This window comes from Homarus americanus, unplaced genomic scaffold (genome assembly GCF_018991925.1).
Source record: "Homarus americanus isolate GMGI-L3 unplaced genomic scaffold, GMGI_Hamer_2.0 scaffold26022, whole genome shotgun sequence".
NCBI lineage: Eukaryota > Metazoa > Arthropoda > Malacostraca > Decapoda > Nephropidae > Homarus > Homarus americanus.
Genome location: NW_024735312.1, coordinates 128,747 through 152,571, shown reverse-complemented (window position 1 = coordinate 152,571; position 23,825 = coordinate 128,747).

Genomic DNA, 23,825 nt, shown 5'->3' with positions numbered 1-23,825 from the left:
CTATCATGATCAGACAATGATTCTGCCGGACAAAAACTATTGCCGTCATCATTATCATCACCATTACTATTATAATTTATTACTACTAATACGATAAACTGTATTATTATTATTAACAACAATAATATTGCTATTGATATATAGATAAGGAAACATTATATTTGATCAGAAAAATACAGACACAGAACAGACAATAAGAACAAGATTGACATGGCTGAGCTCTGTTAGTATCATCAGTTTATTATTATTATTATTATTATTATTGTGATTGTTTGTACCTCGTTAGTTAAAGTTAACGAATAATTGTCATACATTATTAATCTATTTAGTGTGTGTGTGTGTGTGTGTGTGTGTGTGTGTGTGTGTGTATACAATGTTTACCAGCTATAAAAATACACACATACAACACAATACAGTAGAGCTACACCTGTTAACATGACAGGTATACGAGCCATCATCAACGACATGAATTAAGACCATAAAACATGACACACACACATAACAGGTCGTCAGAGGAGGGCGGTGGTGGTGGCTGCCGGTTCACATAATGTTTAAACACCTGGATCAACTACAACAAAATGAAGGCTAATTTGAACCTGATTTCCATCTTGTTTTAACACGAGTCTTAACAGAGACAGGTGTAAAAAAATAACTGTGTGTTAGGTTCATTAATAAAGTGAGGTGAGGAGCTGAGGGTGTACAACAACAGGTGTACAACAACATCACAAGGTGCATAGCCACAGCACAGGTATAGCGTCAAACACACACACACACACACACACACACACACACACACGCGCGTGAAGAAAGATCAAGCAATATATAAAGACAAAATAGACACAGGTAGACATACAAGACATAATGATAGACAGACAAAGACCTACGACCTGACAGACAGACAGATAGGAAGACAGACGACACACACACAGGAGGCAGGATGTCAACAGGTAGCGCTGAGAGGGACATGGCTGATGTAAACAAACTTAACCGCGGGAATCCCGACGCTTTGTCTCACAGGTAGCAGCAGGTAACATCTTGACCCGGACCTGCACATCTACTACCATCTACCTACACCTCGCCCCGCCCCGCCACGCCCCGCCCTGCCCTGGTATACCCCTCCCCGCCCTGAACTTCCTTTCCCCACTCTGCCCCTCCCTGGCCCACCCTTTTCTGTCTTGGCCCAACCCTCCCCGCCCTGCCCATCCCTGTCCGCCCCGCCCCGCCCACCTCACCTCCGTTTGCACCCCGCCCGCCTTTCTACCACGCCTTGAATTTTGCACTCTCCCCCTCCTTTACGCCAGCACACACTCTCGCCCCCTACCCATGCCCCATTGTGCCCATGACCAGCACCATATCCCTCAACTTTTGCCCCGCCCAATGCCCCAACCTTGTCTCCACTAAGCCCGCCCTTATCTCTCAATATCTTACGGTGCCCTACACACATGCTGACACCCCTACACCCGTTCCCACCTCCTTTGACACCCCTACCACCCCGTTCCCACCCTCCTTTGACACCTACAACTTGTCCCTCTGGCCTGACACTTCTAACCCGTCCACCCTCAGCTGACACCCCTACAACCCATCACACCCTCAGCTGACACCCTACAACCCGTCCACACCCTCGCTGACGCCTACAGCCCGTCCACACCCTCAGCTGACACCCTACAACGTCACACCTCGCTGACACCCTGGCCCGTCCACCTCAGCTGACACCGTACACCCGTTCCCACCCTCAGCTGACACACCTTCACACCTCTACCATCTAGTATACACATCTCTTCTCCCCTCCAATCTACCCGTCTCCTCTACCTGTCTACTACACCCGTCTCTTTAATACTCCTTACCTATATCATCTGTCTACATAAACCCATCTATTTCATCTTTCTGTCCATTCTCCTTCCCCATTCCTCAACCGTCTAATCCCCCACCAATGTCTTCACAACACCCTGCAATTGACTGCCGGTGTATTGTACAACTTCAGGGGACTGGCAGCAACGGGCTCTTGATAACCATTACATACCACACAACCACTGTATATATATATATGCCAAGTTCCTTCTTTTAAGTCGAGCACCTATAATAATCTGACGTGAGTTCGATCAGGTAATTAAATCTCCTCGACTTGTTTCACTCATAAGTATTTCCTACGTTAAAATCCATCTAATTTTTGTTTTTTTTTCAAGTTCAATAGGATTTAGGAGGTGTATATGACCACTAACATGTACACGAGGTATATGTATTTTGTTTCGTGTTGGTGGCTATGTGAAGTACAAGCACAGTGGACGAATGCAAACACTCGTGGACTAAAACGTGGGTGAATTAAACGACGAAAGACGACAATGACGATATCAGTGGATAAATCGTCGTCCTACTCACAAACAGACGGACTTAAAAACAACAAGGCTACAGGGGGGAGAGGGGTGAGTAACATATACAATATACACTACACTGACATTATAAAAGACGAAAACAACTATGGCCTTTTAAACGCGTACCTTTAAAAGATTGATCCTTCACTAGCACACACACACACACACACACACACACACACACACACGTAGATTGCTTAAGAGGTAATATTCCTCGCCCTCCACCCCGAGACAGCTAACATGTCACTGAGTTAACGTGATGACAGACAGGGAGGACCACCAGGCTAATGGATCACCTGTGTGGGTCTCCATTAGTGCTTCACACCTCAGTCAGACAATGCTACGAGAGAGTACCCTCGGGGAGTGGGAGGTTACCTATTGAGGGTGGTGGTGGGAGAGGGTAGGGAGGGGATGTGTGGTGGGGAGGGTAGGCAGGATATGTCACGTGTGGTGGGCGTAGTGTAGGGAGAGGATGTGGGAAGGTGGTGATGGGGAGGTGGTGATGGGGAGGTGGTGATGGGAAGGTGGTGATGGGAAGGTGGTGATGGGGAAGGTGGTGATAAGGAGGTGGTGATAAGGAGGTGGTAGAAAATTAAGGTTCGAAAGAGGTGACGGGGAATGGTGTTGAAGTGGTGAAACAGATGGTGAGGCGAGTTCGTGTGGATCGGTGGTGGAGACAGCAGAAGATGGTGGTGATGGTGGTTGTTGTGGTAGTACAGGAAAGCAGTTAGTAGTGATGGATGAAGTACAGGGAGATAGTTAATAATTGGTGGTTGTGTGGCAGCGTAGATACTACAACAATCGTCGTAGATGTCTCGGTTCACCCCCCATCCGTCAGTAGTAGGCCCACACAATCTAGGAGTGGCCCTCGGTCCCCGCCCCGCCGCCACCCGCTTATTCACTCACCTAGTGGCCCCGCCCCCTATTACACCCCTATCATCACCAGCCTTATCTTGGTGCCCCTCACTCACCACCACCCAGGTCACACCACACTACCAACCTCTCCACTCCTATATTATTATATTTTATTTTATTTTACATTCATCGTGTTTAATTTGTTGTCCTTTTATGTTAAACTGTTTCAATTTATTGTTAGTTACAATTATATTTCAACATACTATTAATTTTGTTGATATTCTACTTCCGTTAATAATTCCCATTAATTTACACATGTATTTTTGTTGGCGTGGACGACACTATTCTTACACCACACCAACCCACGGCAGTCTTCATCTCACACAATGTTGACATCAAGCTTTATAACTTATACACAAATTGGTACCAACTGGGACGTGAACGCCGTAGTGATTTTGACACCAGAGCGAGAACAGTTGTCGGTGTCGTTAGAGGAGCCAAGCTATAAATAACAGTGTCGTAACGGTGGTCTTGGTGATCAGTGATACGAGACACAAAGACTCACTCGGATGATCACCAATGTGTCTGCCATCATCTAAGGTAAATATATCTTATACATTTGTTACAGGGGGCCAGTTCACCGCCTATGTATAACCACCAACTATGAGGTCCTTGATGAACGGCCTACAGGTGAACCGCATATCACAATCTACAAACTCATTACTATAGCATCTTTTTCCGTCTTCGTCCACCTATAGAGTACACAAAGTGCTAGAATGAGTAGTGTGGTAGTGCTGCTGTGTGTATCACCAGTACAATACTCAGGGAGCGTTACATGTACTACCAAACTTTCAACTAATTTCTACTTGTGTTGGTAATCAATAAATTCAACTCTATTTTGGACCATTTTCTCACGTTTGTTGATGAGATTTGTACGTAAAAGTGAAACCTCTTTATTGGTTGTAACTCAGAGTGCAGTAGCAAATTAAGCTATGGCAGCGTTAAAAAAGGGTAAGGTCATAATATACCTCAGAGGTAACGAGCGCCTTCCAACAACACGGCCGGCTAGGTGTGACGCAGATGAAACTCCCCAATTACAGTAATATGCAGCCTCGTTGATGGCCGCTCGTTTGGTAAGTTAAAGCTGTTACTAGTGTTACCACGACCAATCCTCTCACCAACACTTAACTACTACTAACAACATGACGTCACCATCAGCAGCACACTTAACCTTAATCACTGGAAACAACAGTACCCGAGTTAACCACCGATAACAGTAACAACACTAGTAACACCACCACCACCAGTAGCACCAGTAACAACAGCAACGTAACAAGTACAGCACCAGCAACATCACCACCAGTAACAGCAGCAGCTACGTCTAACATGACCGTCACATCACCACTAACACCTGACAGAATCTGGAACAGGACGCCGGTGTCAGATGATCAGGACAATATGAGGAAACAAGGCGTTATGCTGGTGAGGGAGGGAGGCGGGGTCAGCTGCCTGCAGGTGGCTACCACGTAGGAGGCCACACACAGTCATACACCAGCCTGTATATTATCACACACTCATACAACTGGGTGGTACCAACACTCATACACCTGAGTGGTACCAACACGAATACACCTGGGTGGTACCAACACTAATACACCTGGGTGGTACCAACACTAATACACCTGGGTGGTACCAACACAAATACAACTGGGTGATACCAGCACTAATACACCTGGGTGGTACCAACACTAATACACCTGGGTGGTACCAACACTAATACACCTGGGTGGTACCAACACAAATACAACTGGGTGATACCAGCACTAATACACCTGGGTGGTACCAACACTAATACACCTGGGTGGTACCAACACTAATACACCTGGTTGGTACCAACAGTAATTCACCTGGGTGGTATTAACACAAATACATCTAGGTGGTACAAACACTAATACACCTGGGTGGTACCAACACTAATACACCTGGTGGTACCAGCACTCAAACACCTGGTTGGTACCAACAGTAATACACCTGGGTGGTATAACATAAATACATCTGGTACCAACATATCTGGTGGTACCAACACTAATACACCTGGGTGGTACCAACACTAATACACCTGGGTGGTACCAGCACTACATACACCTGGGTGGTACCAACACTCACACACCTGGGTGGTGGTACCAACACTAATACACCCTGGGTGGTACCAACACTAATAATACACCTGGGTGGTACCAACACTAATACACCTGGTTGGTACCAAACAGTAATTCACCTGGGTGGTATTAACACAAATACATCTAGGTGGTACCAACACTAATACACCTGGGTGGTACCAACACTAATACACCTGGGGTACCAGCACTCAAACACCTGGTTGGTACCAACAGTAATACACCTGGGTGGTATTAACACAAATACATCTGGGTGGTACCAACACTAATACACACCTGGGTGGTACCAACACTAATACACCTGGGTGGTACCAGCACTCAAACACCTGGTTGGTACCAGCACTCAAATACCTGGTTGGTACCAACAGTAATACACCTGTGGTACCCACTCAAACACCTGGGTGGTACCAACAGTAATACACTGTACCAGTGGTACCAACAGTAATACACCTGTGGTACCAACAGTAATACACCTGGGTGATACCAGCACTAAACACCTGGTTGGTACCAACAGTAATACACCTGGGTGGTACCAGCACTCAAACACCTGGTTGGTACCAACAGTAATACACCTGGGTGGTAAAGCACTCAAACACCTGGGTGGTACCAATAGTATTACACCTGGGTGGTACCAACAGTAATACACCTGGTGGTACCAACAGTAATACACCTGGGTGGTGCAGCACTCAAACACCTGAGTGGTCCCAACACTAACCTGGTGGTACCAACAGTAATACACCTGGGTACAGCACTCAAACACCGAGTGGTCCCAACACCACACACCGGGTGGTACCAACACTAATACACCTGGGTGGTACCAACAGTAAATCACCTGGGTGGTACCAGCAGAAACAGCACTCAAACACCTGAGTGGTCCCAACACTAATACACCTGGGTGGTACCAACAGCAATACACCTGGGTGGTACCAACAGTAATACATGGTACCAACACTAATACACCTGGTTGGTACCAACACTAATACACCTGGGTGGTACCAACAGTAATACACCTGGGTGGTACCAACACTAATTCACCAGTACCAGCACTCAAACACCTGGGTGGTACCAACAGTAATAACACCTGGTGGTACCAGCACTCAAACACCTGGGTGGTACCAACAGTAATACACCTGGGTGGTACCAACAGTAATACACCTAATGGTACCAACAGTAATACACCTGGGTGGGTGGGTGGTACCAGCACTCAACACCTGGGTGGTACCAACAGTAATACACCTGGGTGGTACCAACAGTAATACACCTGGGTGGTACCAACAGTAATACATGGTGGTACCAACAGCAATACACCTGGGTGGTACCAGCATGTACACCTGGGTGGTACCAGCACTCAAACACCTGGTTGGTACCATACACCTGGGTGTAAACACCTGGGTGGTACCAGCACTAAACACCTGGTTGGTACCAACAGTAATACACCTGGTGGTACCAACCAAACACCTGGTGGATACAACAATTGGTACCAACTACACCTGGGTGGTACCAACACCTGGGTGGTACCAACAGTAAACACCTGGGGTGGTACCAACAGTAATACACCTGGGTGGTACCAACAGTAAACACCTGGTGGTACCAACAGTATGGTACCAGCACCTGGGTGGTACCAACATAATACACCTGGGTGGTACCCAGCAATACACCTGGGTGGTACCAACAGTACACCGTGGTGGTACCAACAGTACACACCTGGGTGGTACTAACAGTAATACACCGTGGTGGTACCAACAGTAATACACCTGGGTGGTACCAGCACTCAAACACCTGGGTGGTACCAACACTACTACACCTGGGTGGTACCAACAGCACACACCTGGGTGGTACCAACAGCAGTAATACCTGGGTGGTACCAACAGTAATACACCTGGGTGGGGTGGTACCAACAGTAATACACCTGGGTGGTACCAGCAACACCAACACTCAAACACCTGGGTGGTACCAACACCAACAGCACACACCTGGGTGGTACCAACAGTAACACACCCGTGGTACCAACAGCAATACACCTGGGTGGTACCAACAGTAATACACCTGGGTGGTACCAACACTAATACACCTGGGTGGTACCAACAGCAATACACCTGGGTGGTACCAACAGTAATACACCGTGGTGGTACCAACAGTAATACACCTGGGTGGTACCAGCACTAATACACCGTGGTGGTACCAACACTCAAACACCTGGGTGGTACCAACACTAATACACCTGGGTGGTACCAACAGCAATACACCTGGGTGGTACCAACAGTAATACACCTGGGTGGTACCAACACTAATACACCTGGGTGGTACCAACAGTAATACACCTGGATGGTACCAACACTAATACACTAGGCAGCATTACAAGAGTTGTCGAAATGTTTACAATACAAATAAACGAAGAGCAATGAAACAACATGGAGAGTGGGGAAGGCTGGGTGGGGCAAGCTGAGAACGAGATACGGAGGAAGGCGAGGAAGATATTAATAAGATGAAGAATATAAAATTAGAAGTAGGAGGGTGGTGGGGGGAGGAGGGGGAGCAGGATACGTGCAGGAGGTGAGGATGGGGATGTAGGTAAGGTAAGAAAGGCGACACAGACAGGTGGTGTCTGGTAGGGAGGGGGGAGGGTGAGGGTGCGAAACAAGAGAGTGGTCCTGTCACGGATGTGGGAAGGGACTCTGGTGTCCATTAAATCGTGTCACATTGTCCAGTCCCGCTCTTAGTGATATCATGCCCACACTTCCCACCATGCAACATCATGCACTTATCAGTAAACAAGATATCCTGCCGTCACTTCCCACCAAACACAACAATACCAGTAATAAAGAGAGCAGCCATTCCCTCCACAACATCTTCACTACCCTGTATGGTCATCAGGTAAAGTAACACCCACGAGCCTCGACACAACCACAGAATTATAACAAGACCCCGTGTGTATTACGACAAAGAGGAATATCCTAATACTCTCGGGTTTTTTCTCTCTTCTTAATAGTATATGACATTAACCCTTCTCATATTCCACCCAACCCCTCATGTGAAAGCCACACATCAGCATTCCACTCTCATACTACCTCGACTTTTCCCACAACGATACAACCACCTGCATCCTTACAACCAGACCTCATTACAACACACCACAAGTCTATCTAACCATCATTCCTCAGTCAGTTCAACTATCCCTCCATCTCTTTCACTATATACAACATTAACCTCACAGTATCACCAAAACGTCTTCTCCACCATAACTTAACTCAAGTTGGACAGCAGCCGCACATGATACTGGCAGCCACATAACTCAACAACAACACCGATGAACTACACTTGCTATTTAAGAGAAAAGCTTAATGTTCTGCGCAGGCACACACACACACACACACACACACACACACACACACACACACACACACACACACACACACACCCAACAACTAAGGAGAGGGGGATATGAACATGCGACAAGCAGTCAACCATCTTGTTTAAACACTAAAAAAAAAAAAAAATGGAGCAAACAGTGTGTTGAATGTTCAAGTCGGACTCAGGCAAGTTAGCCTTCGGGAAAACCAGGAGGATTTACCTGACGAGGAGCTACGTCCCGTACAGCACAGCACAGCACAGCACAGCACACCTGACACAAGGCCGAGGTTCTCAACACAACATCACCTGCCTACACCACTACAACACACCCTATAACTTCACCAACCAACAATTACGAGCTAAATTCTACCCGTACAAACACTCACCAGCATCAGCCAAAGACCACACGTCAACCTTAATATACGATAACCTCTCACCCCAACCTATGATCACCAGCCTACAGCCCAGACGTATAAACTATGGTAATCCACAAGAATAATCCTGTAACCCTAAATCGCCAGCCTCCATGCACACATATTACCGAGCCACACATGTGTCAGTTATGGAGGTCAACACTTGAGCATCATTGAACAACAGGATAAACAAAACCCGGAGTTTTTCCCCATTGCAAAGGATGAAAAAACACTTCCTTTAATGCGAGTCTCTGTTACGCCTTTGATAGTCTTACCACCGTCTTTGTTCGCATCTTAAGTGATTCAGTTACTAGGAATAGTCACATCCCAAGTTAATGAACAGGAAAAACCTCCCACATATGTATAAACCATTGTCAGTCAGGCGGGGAAAGGCGGAGATTGAACTAAAGCAACCAAGACCAATGAGACTTCCAAGATCCTGCTCTGGACTGTCATATAATACAACAGTAAACGCCGTCGACTTAGAATGAAGCTCTATCGTAGTTCCGTTCTCTTGTCTCCGGTTAGGAGAAAAAAGTTAGGAAGGTTTGAAAATCCGGGACCAGGTTATTAAACACACACCCAGACCAGAAACACGAGGCGTGACGCACTAGGTGGTGGACATGGTGCCGCAGCCTAGACGAATGACGTCAGGTGTATAATATATCAGTGTAAATGCTACATAGACGCAGCCAGCAGCGTCACACATGGCGGCACTACTCCCTTCATGTCACGCACGTATCATCACCATCACTGTAATCTTAAGGCTACTGGTATACAGCAACCATTACGATCCTCAACCCTAACAAACTGTTCTATGCAACACACGTGAAGCTAACTACAGCCTATACATCACGTGGCCTCCAAGATACCCAAATATTCATCCGTTAAAGTATGTCCTAAACTGGACACACTAGATTCTTTTTTCTGATCATCAGTTTGGGAGAGGAACCTTAACATACGAATCTTGGAAAATCCGAACCAAGTTAGCTTGGTATAACGGGTCAGTAACTTTGGCCTACAGGTACCGGTACCACACAGGAGCCCGTGGCTACACACCACACATGCCAACTCAGTCATATGTGCTTGATAACACTGAAAACTCGGGACCAATACTCAGAATGCTAGTGAAGGCAGAATGCAAGCGTGGCTTCCTTCACTATGAGATGGAGGTGAAGACTAGGCGCAAATGTCTGCTTGCACTGGCGCAGTCTTTACAGTGTAGCCTAAGACCATAATATAATTGTTTCGTACAAGTCAAAACAAAATATCAAAACATACATTAAAGACATCGCGCCCAACTTTCTTGGCCCTGAACACACACGTTGAATTCATACATTATTCAGACATGTAGTAAAAACCTGAAGTAAAGGACAAACACTCTCCACCCGACACATCCTCTTCCTCACGTCCTCCGTCAACGCTCGACATTATCACCAGTTTTTCCCTAAGTCATCACCCTAATGGTGTATAACCATGTATCGAGCAGATCCAAAACAAGACACGGTGCAGTTCATCTCTCCCACACGTTAATGTGTGTTGCTTCTTATAATAAATACACCCCTGTACTTGGTGCTCAAATGAACAATCCTTATGAAAAATTTCATCATTCCCTAATTGGTATCTGGAAAATATGGATACCAAAATCACAGTTCTTACGCCATTTTTCACTAACTGGAGATAGGACAAGTATCGAGAATCGTGTTACAGGAGAGGCAGTTTGATCAAGCTTCAGTGACTCAGTTGTTATGATAAAAAATTAACCTGTGAACCTTTGACAATTCGGGCGCTTAGTATTATTATTCTTCGCACACGTGGCGCTCTTTGTCTGACGTCATGATGTCATTACTGTGCTTCAATAACTATAAGGTATAAACAAGATTAGTAATTACACCGAATCATCTCTATATCATTAACCCACAATAAGTCAGGAATATGAAGACTTCTGCCACTTAGTTCGTTCAATTACATAACATGACATCTTGAGCGTGACGCCACTGACCCAGGTGATATAAATAATAACCACCATTTCCTAAATTAATGTCGTCATATGAAGGTAATTATCTGCCTAGTGTTAAAACGAGTAATATTTGTTAGATTACTATAATTATAAACTCGAAGTAAATAATGTTAATGATGTTATTTTTACGTCATAAGAACAAACGCCTTTAATCTTCACACACATGTAATACAATATTCAGTTATCTTGGTCGTTTAATAAAAACTTGATTGACTAAAGTTATCCTTGGTGACGCTAACACCCGGGATCACAGCAGTATACTCCCTACCATCCTCACACCACCTACCATAACCACACTCTCTACCCTCCCCACACCACCCAACCATCCCCACACTACCCAACCATCCCCACACTACCCAACCATCCCCACACCACCCAACCACACTCTCTACCCTCCCCACACCACCCAACCATCCCCACACTACCCAACCATCCCCACACTACCCAACCATCCCCACACCACCACACCCCCACCACCAATCCTCACACCACCCAACCATCCTCACACTACCCAACCATCCCCACACTACCCAACCATCCCCACACTACCCAACCATCCCCACACTACCCAACCATCCCCACACTACCCAACCATCCTCACACTACCCAACCATCCCCACACTACCCAACCATCCCCACACTACCCAACCATCCCCACACTACCCAACCATCCTCACACTACCCAACCATCACCATAACTGGTCAGCCTCAGTCCAAACAAAACAGAACAGGTTAAAAAGGTTATGATCTTCATCAGATTTAAATTGCCTGATAATTTGCTTTAATAATTATATACTTTACATCAACTGCTTCAAACAAAGTGACAAGGTGGGAATATTCTGCTGGTATCTGCTCGTCTGAGTCCTCTTATGAATATTTGGTTAGTTTTTTTCACCACCCTAACGCTAACCTAACCTAACCAAACTCTAACCTAACACTGACCTACCCTAACCCAACTTATTTCACTCACCCTATTTATCTATAGGTGAAATAAGCTGGGGTGGTGATTCTTCAGGTGATTTGGAACATTTAAATAACATGTACACAAATAGCCAATTCTTACACAACTGTGATCCTTCATAAACTAACCCGATGCATAACATTAGAGTTGTTTTAACATTCTCACAGCTACAGTCATTGCCTATAGTCTTCCACACATTAATGACAATAATTACAGGTGTGTGGTAACCTATAAAATACACACACACACACACACACACACACACACACACACACACACACACACACACACACACACACACACACACACACACACACACCAGTCAATATATTATTTTTTCTCATTTCGTATCTGTATTTTTTCGCCCCTACAAAAAAGCTTCAATATCAATACAAGTAAACTCCAAAAATCCCTCACCAGTAATCTTAAGGAACTAAATCCCTCCAGTACAAATCCCACCAAGTGAACTTTTTTTTTTCAAAATTTACGTCAATTACTAAGATGTTGCGGTGACAATACACATATACTCAACCCGAACACCAACCCCCTGGGGGAAAAAAAATCCACAACGCCACTTATGGATAAAGAAGCAGTTTGGAGATTCGTTCATGCAGTTTAGACTCCCAGGTGAGGGCGAGTGACATTTACTCATACCTGTAATTACAATGTATGATCCAGTAGTATACCTGTACAGATCGTGGAAAATAAACCTGTTTCTTTCGTCATAATAAAAACCTTACCAAGAGCTTCATCCTTTGACATCATCGAGACAATGGAAAAATAAAGTGTGCGTGTGTGTGTGTATGATGCAGTAGCCGGCAGCTGAACCCACAACACGAGGCGACTGTACCATCAGGTGACAATGGCAACACACAAGAGGAAGTGACTGAATATTGTCAACCGGGCCAAAGCGACGACTAATAGTACCCGAGACACAATCACGGCAGAGTAATGTGAGAGAGAGGCGGCGCCGTTCACCTCCCCTTCTCCCCCATTACAATCAATCCTCAACTCTCATCCTCCTCCTCTACTGCTTCTTCTTCTTCTTCTCCTTCTTCTCCCTTACTTCTCCCACGTCTCTGCAGCCCCTCACGCCTTCCTTCTACTTACTTCTTTCTTCCTTCCTTCCTTCCTTCCCCTACCCCTCAATTCTCGCTCACTCTCTTTCGCCTCCTTGATCACTGCACTATTTATACTAGGAAGTGTTATCTTGTCCTCTCTCTCTCTCTCTCTCTCTCTCTCTCTCTCTCTCTCTCTCTCTCTCTCTCTCTCTAAAAAATCCCATTAAATACTAACACTAAAAACACAAACGGCAAGAGAGAGAAAGTCAGATCCAAACCCCTGATGTAACCAGATGCAACACCTGCACTCCTATCACCCTGTATATAAATTAACTGAACACCAAACAATATTAAACACAGAAAAAAAATTGTCTATAACTACAAGCTGTGGAACGATCAAGTTTCCTGTGTTCCTCCTCAAAGAAAAAAAATATATATATAATAAAAAATAGGACAAATCTTATCAACGTGCAGCACAAGAAGAGGCAGCTGCAACAACGCTATCCGGTTGAGAATCTTTCAAGGAATATCTAGCCACCGCGAAAAACAAAATGGATAAATCGTTTTTGTTCTAGGAGGAAAAGGTGTGTGTGTGTGTGTGTGTGTGTGTGTGTAAAGTAGAATATGATCAATGAGGTAGATGGCTGCCTAGGTGAAGTAGATGATGTTAAGGGTAATGTTGTAGATAGTTCTTTGTGTAGTTTCGCAATGTAGATGGTTATTTAATTAAGTTGTCTTATGACGTAGATGACCCTCTGAGTAGATATAGAAGACCACACTACATCGTTGGCCCTCCACCCAAGCAACAGCCAGGAAGTTGGGAACGCTACTTATTGTCACCTTACCTTGATACATCACCGTGCACACCTTTATCAATCAGTCGCTAGAGCAGTGGTTACTCTTCTACTGGTACACTACAGCTACAGTCTCAAGAATATTATATATTCACTAATGAGGGAGATAGTTAACATACTATAGCCCTGACTACTGCTAGATGACTCGTGTTATCTTTCTTATTATGTCTAGTTAAGGGAGAACAATTAGCGGGTCCAGTTTATATTGAGCAATTGATTCTTATGGTTTGGTCCACCAGGCGGGCAGCTGAATGGAATAATACTCCAGGGGTTTGAGGTCTTGACTCAGCTTATTGTCTTCTCGCCTACATGACGAGATGACTTTTACGGTCCTCTGGTCTGACAAAACTGGTCATCTGCTGTAGTTTTATGATGGAGTCGAATATTGGTCCAGGACAATATTGATTATAATGGTTATGGTTATCGTCTACAAGAATATAACGAGGAACTACCCGGATATCGGCTCATGTTTTGTTGTCGAGTGTTAGAATTGTTGCCACTGTCGCAGTAACTAGTTGCGACACACCTAATTACTCGGCAGCCAATCCGCGGATTAGTTGCACTGCCGCAGCTGCGCCAACACCTATAATTATAGCAAACAAGCCGCCACGGGCCTGAAGGGGCAGCAGTGACAAGATGAACTGGTTGTTATCAGTCACACACCACACATATGGTACAAGTCAGCTGCCCTACTTCTTCATTGTCTCAGGCTCACTTATTACCTCACTTCACACCAATAAACCACTTCAACGATGCTTTCACCTTACCAACACACCTTTCGCCTCAAGTGAATAATGATGCTACATTCCTTAACAATAAACAAGACGGGGAGTTATTTCGACTGATTAAGTTAATTAAACGTGAAAGGTTAACATTTCATAACGAAGACCGTGACGTCGGGGCGTGTTCTTGCGGCTGGCCGCTGAAAAAAAACAAATATTCGTAATACAAATGTTGATAATGAGGCAATACGTATAGTTTATTACCTCTTTATATTCCAGGTGAAGGATCACATTAATAACCCGATCATGTTAATGATATAAAGACTCCCGCCAACGATGAGTAGGAGCAGCGGCCTCGTCCACCTGGCCTCACCTTCACCGTCTTGTGTTAATAAATCTGCCTCATGTAAAGTGTTCACTGCAGACAATCATGATGGCAATCTGTATTACATAAATAACAGCAGACTGCTGCTGGCTAACACAGTGATGACGGCATCTTTTACACCTGGCAACAACTTAAACAAAAACCACTGACGACAACAACCTGAGCGGAAGATTAGACAGCAATATAAAAAATAAACGCTAATGGCAATTAAGAGTGTCGATGGTAACTTAATATTCACACCAACTTACATTACACTTGTTATGTATAGCATGGAGTCGCTCAGTCTAGCGCCTGACACAACTCCCGAAAAACTCTCCTAATTAACGGCTGCTCCACAAAACACCAAGAAATTGCTCAGTGATTCGATAATTTTTTTTGTTCCAATATCCATTAAATTATAAATTATTCAGACAATGAGGGGCAGAATGACGGCTTTCAGGGTTGTTAAGCCCGAGGGAAGAAAACACAAGCCGGCCACACCCTCCTTACACAACCTACTTTCTCCCGCCACATTTTTGAATGATGCTCGACTTCCAAAATTAATGTCGTCTCATTCTCGGGCTGGGATTGGTGGGCCTTTAGCTTAGATTACGAAGGCGAACACTGCCATTAGACCAAGCACGTTAACTTTTCCACGCAGAGCATCCAAATATATATATATCATTAAACATAAAATCAGTTTAGATTAGACACTTCAGTTTAGAATCACAGACGCACTTCAAAATTTTGTAAACACATAATAAGTCTGAATTGGTCTTAAAGAGTGATTGTTAAAAAACCCACTGTCAGTTAATATCATCATCATTTTAATGCTTTAAAAAGAAAAACTGATGCGAAACAATTATTATTTTTATTGTGCCTCGAACAATAACAATATACAGTAAAGTTTGACATCTTTCATAGGCGTTATTCACCAAGCATCATGATGAGTCCCGTCCATACAGTTATTACTACATTAATCTCGTATTGTGTTGTTTTATGGTCACCGTCACGGCCTTGTTACTTCCTACAATTCCCAGTCTTGTTACTAACCTAACCTTGCTACTGTCCCTAGTCACGTACCTAACCTTGCTACTGTCCCTAGTCACGTACCTAATCTTGCTACTGTCCCAAGTCACTTACCTAACCTTGCTACTGTCCCAAGTCACTTACCTAACCTTGCTACTGTCCCAAGTCACTTACCTAACCTTCCTACTGTCCCAAGTCACTTACCTAACCTTGCTACTGTCCCAAGTCACTTACCTAATCTTGCTACTGTCCCAAGTCACTTACCTAACCTTGCTATTGTCCCAATAATCTCTTACCTAACCTTGCTGCTATCCCTAGTCACTAACCTAACCTTACTACTGTACCAGTCTCACCACCGCCACAGATTCTCCAACTCTCACTACAGAACACATCAACCAGTCCCCCGCCACCCCTCGCCCCCTTCAGTATATCAGTTCCTGTGGTGCAGCCTGTTTGACCCCCCTCCCCCCTCACAACACTGAACATCCTGCTGCGTGTACCTCTGCTTACGGCGATGAAGGATTCCCCCACTTCCCTGGTAACAGTAGCAGCAACCTCATGAACCTTTACCGAGGTTACACCCAGCACTCAACTCCACCTGCCCTCAGTAGCGTGGGCTGCCGTTCTTCCCTACTATCTCGGGTGTCTTGGACAGGAAGCTTCATTGTCTCATTGTGGTAGATCAAGGCTGTTGTTAGACTGTACTATGGTAGGTCAAAACTGTTGTTAGACTGTACAATGGTAGGTCAAGGCTGCTGTTAGAGTGTACTATAGCAGGTCGAAGCTGCTGTTAGACTATGGCAGGTCGAAGCTGCTGTTAGACTATGGTAGGTCAAGGCTGCTGTTAGACTGAACTATAGCAGGTCAAGGCTACTGTTAGACTGTACTATGGTAGGTCAAGGCTACTGTTAGACTGTACTATGGTAGGTCAAGGCTGCTGTTAGACTGTACTATAACAGGTCGAAGCTGCTCTCATTATACTAAATTTTAAAAACTTTCACCTCAAACCTTCAACACGATTCCCCGGCAACACTTCATGTATACAACCCAGGACGGAGAGAAAATCGGAATGTACTTAACTAAAGCACTTGAATTAAAACATCAACATTCATCAATACAGATTTAAAAAAAAAACATAATCCAAACATTAATCACACGCTAAATCCTTGTTTTTTTTTTTCCATACGGCAAACACCAAAGCAGATTAAACCATATCTATAAAACAAACAAGAACACCGTGTCCATACTTTTGTTGAGGTTATTGTTCATTTTGTGTGTGTGTATTTTCTTAGCAATATAAACTGTTACAATATCACTATCATACGAAATACCAGGAGCTACATAGAACAACCTGCCCAGTTAATACATGGAGCCCCAAAAAATGTATACTTTGAAACATACGAATAAAGTAGACACGATATAACCAGACTATCCAATTACTGTAAACAAAATACATAACACCAGTGAGGCCTTACCCACGAAGGCCCTCATGACACATAACATGGTGGTGGTCAGAGAGACGAGGTGAGAAGAGTGTATAGTCACCACTCGGTAACTGATTGACATTATCTTAGTACTTGCGGATATTTTAATGAATCAAAAGATATAATTATATTCTATGCTCTCTTAGTTACTTGAGGGCAAAGGTAAACACGCATACAGGTATAAGGTCTAAATCTTCGTCTGGATTCATACCAGATATATTCGTTCTATTTCAAAAGTAAAATAAGTCTACCGTCTGTTTTGTATTATTCAGGTATGACACAGGCTTAATGACTCACTGTACCAACCAAGGGAAGGAGGAGCTGCTGTTATTACGTGTTTCCGAAAGACAGCGGCAAAACACCCCGAAAACCCAAAGCAAACACCTGTTCTACAATTCTGGGACACCCTGTACTTAATCGCCTTCAAAGTAAAAACTATATACAAATAAACATACGAGTCATTATTTGTTTTCTCATCATAAAAATATATATATAAAAGTAACAAATCATTCCATAACAACTTTTTGTTATTTCTTACTTGTCAACAACAACAAAATCCAAATTATTTTACACTACTGCCATCAATGATCTTCTGCTCTAGGTTAAAACGTGATGGCGGTGGTGAAGGCAGTAGGGGTGATGGCGGTGGTGAAGGCAGGAAGAGTGATGGTGGTAGTGAAGGCAGTAGGGGTGATGGTGGTAGTGAAGGCAGTAAGGGTGATGGAGGTAGTGAAGGCAGTAGGGGTGATGGTGGTGGTGAAGGCAGTAAGGGTGATGGTGGTGGTGAAGGCAGTAGGGGTGATGGTGGTGGTGAAGGCAGTAGTGATGGTGGTAGTGAAGGCAGTAGGGGTGATGGTGGTGGTGAAGGCAGTAAGGGTGATGGTGGTGGTGAAGGCAGTAGGGGTGATGGTGGTGGTGAAGGCAGTAGGGGTGATGGAGGTGGAAGGCAGTAGGGGTGAGTTGATGGTGTTAGTGAGAGGCCAGTGGAGAGTTAGTAGTGAAGGCGGTAGGGGTGGTGGTGAGTGAGGCTGATGGGGTGATGTGGAGGCCAGTGGGGTGATGGTGGTAGTGAAGGCAGTAGGGGTGATGGTGGTGAGTGAAGGCAATGGGGTGATGGTGGTAGTGAGAGCAGTTGGGGGTGTGGTGGTGGTGGAGGGCAGTGGGAGTTGATGTGGTGGTGGTGGGGAGAACTGATGGGAGATGGTTGGTGGTGGGGGCAGTGGGGAGTTGATGGAATTGAAGATAGGGGTGATGGTGGTGGTGGTGAAGACGTGCAGGGGTGGTGGTGATGAAGGCCAGTGGGATGTGGTGGTAGTGAAGGCCAGTGGGGAATTGATGGTGGTGGGTGAAGACAGTGGGGAGATTGATGGTGGTGGTGGGGCAGTGGGGGTTGAGTGGTGGTGTGGTGGAGGCAGTGGGGAGTTGATGGTGGTAGTGGAGGGCAATGGGGAGTTGATGGTGGTGAGTGGAGGGCAGTAGGGGATTGATGGTGGTGGTGAGAGGTAATGGGGGTGATGGTGGTAGAAGGCAGTAGGGGTGGTGGTGAAGGCAGTGGGAGATTGGTGGTAGTGGAGGCAGTGGGGTGATGGTGGTAGTGAAGGCCAGTGAGTGGTGGTGAGTGAGGCAGTGGGGATGGTGGTAGTGAAGGCAGTAGGGAGTAGTGAAGGCAGTAGGGGTGATGGTGGTGAGTGGAGGCAATGGGGAATTGATGTGGTGGTGGTGAAGGCAGTAGGTGGTGAGTGAAGGCAGTAGGGTGGTGGTGGTGAAGGCAGTACAGGGGTGATGGTGGTAGTGAAGGCAGTAGGGGTGATGGTGGTAGTGAAGGCAGTAGGGGTGGTAGTGAAGGCAGTAGGGGTGGTAGTGAAGGCAGTAGGGGTGATGGTGGTAGTGAAGGCAGTAGGGGGTGGTAGTGAAGGCAGTAGGGGTACACCTTGAACACACCAGCAGCGGTCACCTGGGGTCGTTCATCCCAAAATGTTGTTGCTGGTGATGCAGTTTAGTCCAGTTCCACACTACTCCCCCTTGGCCACCTCACTACCACTACATTATCCCCTTACAACCACTCAATCACCACAAGTCTCCCCTTAACACTTCACTACCACTACAGTATCCCCTTACAACCACTCAATCACCGCAAGTCTCCCCTTAACACCTCACTACCACTACATTATCCCCTTACAACCACTCAATCACCACAAGTCTCCCCTTAACACTTCACTACCACTACAGTATCCCCTTACAACCACTCAATCACCGCAAGTCTCCCCTTAACACCTCACTACCACTACACTATCCCCGAACAACTACCCAACCACCATGTCACCTCAATACCACTGCACTACCCCCTAACAACCACCACAAGTCTCCCCTTAACACCTTACTACCACTAAACTATCCCCTAAATCACCACCACCACAACATCCACTGGTTGGTTTCATTAGTGTCACATCCACCACCACCACCACAAAATGTTGAATTCAGTAACAGATCCACTTGACTTCACCACTATCAAGAGCAACACCTTCCCTAACTGCCATCACCTACGACAGGGGCACACCAAGTGGGGTGACAGGGGCACACCAAGTGGGTTGACTCAGGCTACGGCGGCAACATTTTAACGCAACAACAAAGCACACAGGAGCCGCCCCGCAACAACTCCGCCGACCTCCCACACGAATACTGTAGGTTCTCACATAATGTATCCTCAAAGTGCCAGTTGTCTGTTCAAGGACCAAATTTCTAGCACAATTGTAGTTAATTCACAATTGAATGTGTGTGAGTGTGTATGTGTGGCACATCCGGCCTGGGAAAAGCTGTCTTTGTCACCGGCAGGACTTAAGTCATGGCACACGGGGACCTCACACTCCACGCCACCACCATATATTTTCATATCCTCCTCCACAGATTCCAAAAGCTAATATAAATTCACAATATCGTCCACTTCTACTCATAAAACAAGAAATAATGGCCAGGTGGCAGGGAGCTGGCTCAAGTCGAAGGCCTCACGCCCGCAATGATTAATCAAGATTTGCATCTTAATTTAACTCTAATCAACCAGTCAGTACTAATTAAACGGGCGGCAAATTCACAAACTACCGGCAAATTTGTACACTACAAAATACACCACCAAGTACAGGCAAGTGTTAATGAAGCTGACTAGTGATCACTGGAGTCAGATGTGTCACGTCATTGTCCAGCCTTAACTGCACCATGAAACGCGATTTACGCTATTACGCCTCAGGCCACTCACATCAAGCTACCATTATCAAGCATTTTTTCTCTCCCGTGCGAGGGACAACAGTGCCTACCTGATGTAGTCTTCGGCAGCGAGGACAAGTGCAGGTGGAGGTTGTAGCCGCGGCTGCCACGTAGTGGTGGTGCGGTAAACAATGCTGTTGCTGTTGATGATTGTGAGCGTGGGCGGCGCGGGGGTCCATTATCCCGGATGTTTGATGTATCGGTGGGTGATGATGGTGTCGCAGCAGTGACGCCGGGTGACGCAGGCGACGGCACCGTCCACAGGAAGAGAAGCAGCGAGCAGGACAGCGAGTGGCCGCGTCTGCCGAGCCGCCCTCACGGATCTCCCCCCATAATGTATGCATGATCACACCAACAATAAAAACACGACACTTTAATTAATCATAAAACTTAGGGAATGCATGTTGAGTGTGTCTCCAGGGTACGACCATAAGCCGGGAAGGCGGCCGGACCCAATTCTTGTGTGGGAGTGTTCAAGTGGCCGGTGTTGTCCGGTGTAGGTATAGGCGTGGGCGACGGGGATATGGCTCCGTTGCCAGCTTCCTCGAGACCCCCCACGCCCCGCCCAAGTCTCCTTCTGCGGGGGCGCGACGCAGGTGACCGCAGGGGTAGCCGCCAGTGTCGGGGCACCAGCTACTTGGCGCTCTCCCTCCTCCTAATGCACTGGTGCTCTGTGGAACCCGGACCTCGGGATTCCCGAAGTGTTTAGCGACCGCCACCAGGATGTGCACACCAACAAAACAAAGCAGGCAAAACGCGCATCTTGTCAGGTGGTGTCTAGGTGGGGTAGTAGGACACCTCAGCCTACCAGGCCAAATAGCCACCATTGGCAAGGGGGCACATAAGACTCCATTTTGAGTAGTTGCAGTTGGGCGAGCAAGGGTGCAGTGGGCGGGACTCACCACGCCCACTACTATCGCTACGTCATAAGGACACCACATGTCAATAGCGGAGCACACAGTCTGCAGCCCGCCCTCTCTCACCACTTAGTCGCCGCTGCCACTGTGTATCCTGCCGCCGTCGCCTCCCATGCTTGATCCAGTCTCTGGAACCACCAAGACCCATAATGAAGCGAGTCGCGTACCCTGCCTCATGAGAGACTTGCCACGAACGCGACACTACCATAATACCCATGATGGAGTGAGTAGCGTCCTCTCCCTCATGAGGAACTTAACACGCACGCGACGTACCAGGATACCCATGGTGGAGTGAGTAGCGTCCTCTCCCTCATGAGGAACTTAACACGCACGCGACACAACCAGAATACACATTCACTGACCCAAATAACTAGTGGCGGTATTTAGCCTCCCATACATGCCAACAATTCTTCAAGAGATTCACTTTTTGTGAGGGACATAATTGAGGTCGGTGATCGCTGCCCGCTTCACCCGGCCCTCCCAACTCTACCTCACATCTTACACCTACTGATTTAATGATGCAATAGAGAACATGCTAATACTCACATTAACAACCCGGGCACAACACACGTGTCAGGGTGTTAAATTATACGTAACAATTCGTACAGAGTGAACGGGAGTAAGGGGGTGACTGACGAACCACAAATATGATATGCCACACAATCAGTCAAACCTTATCTAATCTATACCTGACAACTCGTAAGGCACCTGGTTACAAAAACAAAAAATAAACGATAATAAAAACAATAATAATAACAACAACAACAATGATAATAAATCAAATCTATTTTAATTCGTGTAAAAGTAAAAGGTTGGTGAGGTGTTACTATGTGTACAGTAGGTCATGTTGGGAATGAATGGAAGGTGCGGGAGGAACACGGTGCGTCATGGTGGGTCTTCCAACATCACACAGTGGGGGGTCGCTCTCACCCCTCCTGTTAGTAGCTGCAACAAGTTCTCTACTACACCTTAACGTCGGTCAAACTATCCAATTATAGCAATCAATGTAACACTAACCAGTACTGATCAATTTGTTACACTACCTAATAACGAATTACAGTTTTATACAGTTGAACGGCTGTCATGTTTTGTATTGTAACATTTCATTCAGCCACTACAAGAACAACTTTACCACACTACAAAATACGGCAATATTTCAGAATACAGTTAGTTTTACTTCAGAAGGTGATCACTAGTACCATTCTTCACTCGATAATTTTCAACAGCAGCTCTTAATCTACCTATTAAGCATAGTAACATGATTGAAATCCCCAACTTCTACCCATCTTAAACTTTAAACTCGTTATGGTTTACAAATTGTTTAATACAACTAATGTCAAATAACTTATGGACTCATATTTTTTTTTAAGAAACCAAATTAAAAAATAAAATCTCTAAATAATTTTGTCAAGTCTTATTTAGGGTAATATTTAACAGGCATCATTCTAACGTGTATTTAATTTCACAAGTTTAATATTTTACACATTCAATTTGGGGTTAAACCTCACACTGGTTTAATAATATCAGTTCTCAAAGTGGTCAATGTATACGTGTTATTGTAACAGCGTGTAAATTTTACTTTGTTAGAGTCAGGTCTTACAAGTATCAGATTTTACAGGAATCAGGTTTTCCAAGTATTAGGTTTTACAAATGGCAGATCTTACAGCTGTCAATATTTACATGTGATAAAACTTACCCGTCTAGTGCAGGCAATTATCTTACTCCATCAGTGTTCCCAGACTTCTCTAAGCAAAACATCTGACACTACACTATACAAGAGGTCAATTTCATGTTTAATTGAATGTAAAATTTGACTACAACTTTCTAACTTCATGAGTCCATTTTTCTCTTTCTTTTGCAGGTGGTGAGACACGCAATATATTTAAGAATCACTCAAGTAAGACGATGAAAGCGGAAGACAAAATAATGTAAAGTGGACGGTGATTGGTTATCGTTTCACCTCTTGGCTACAACTGTGTGAGAGAGAGAG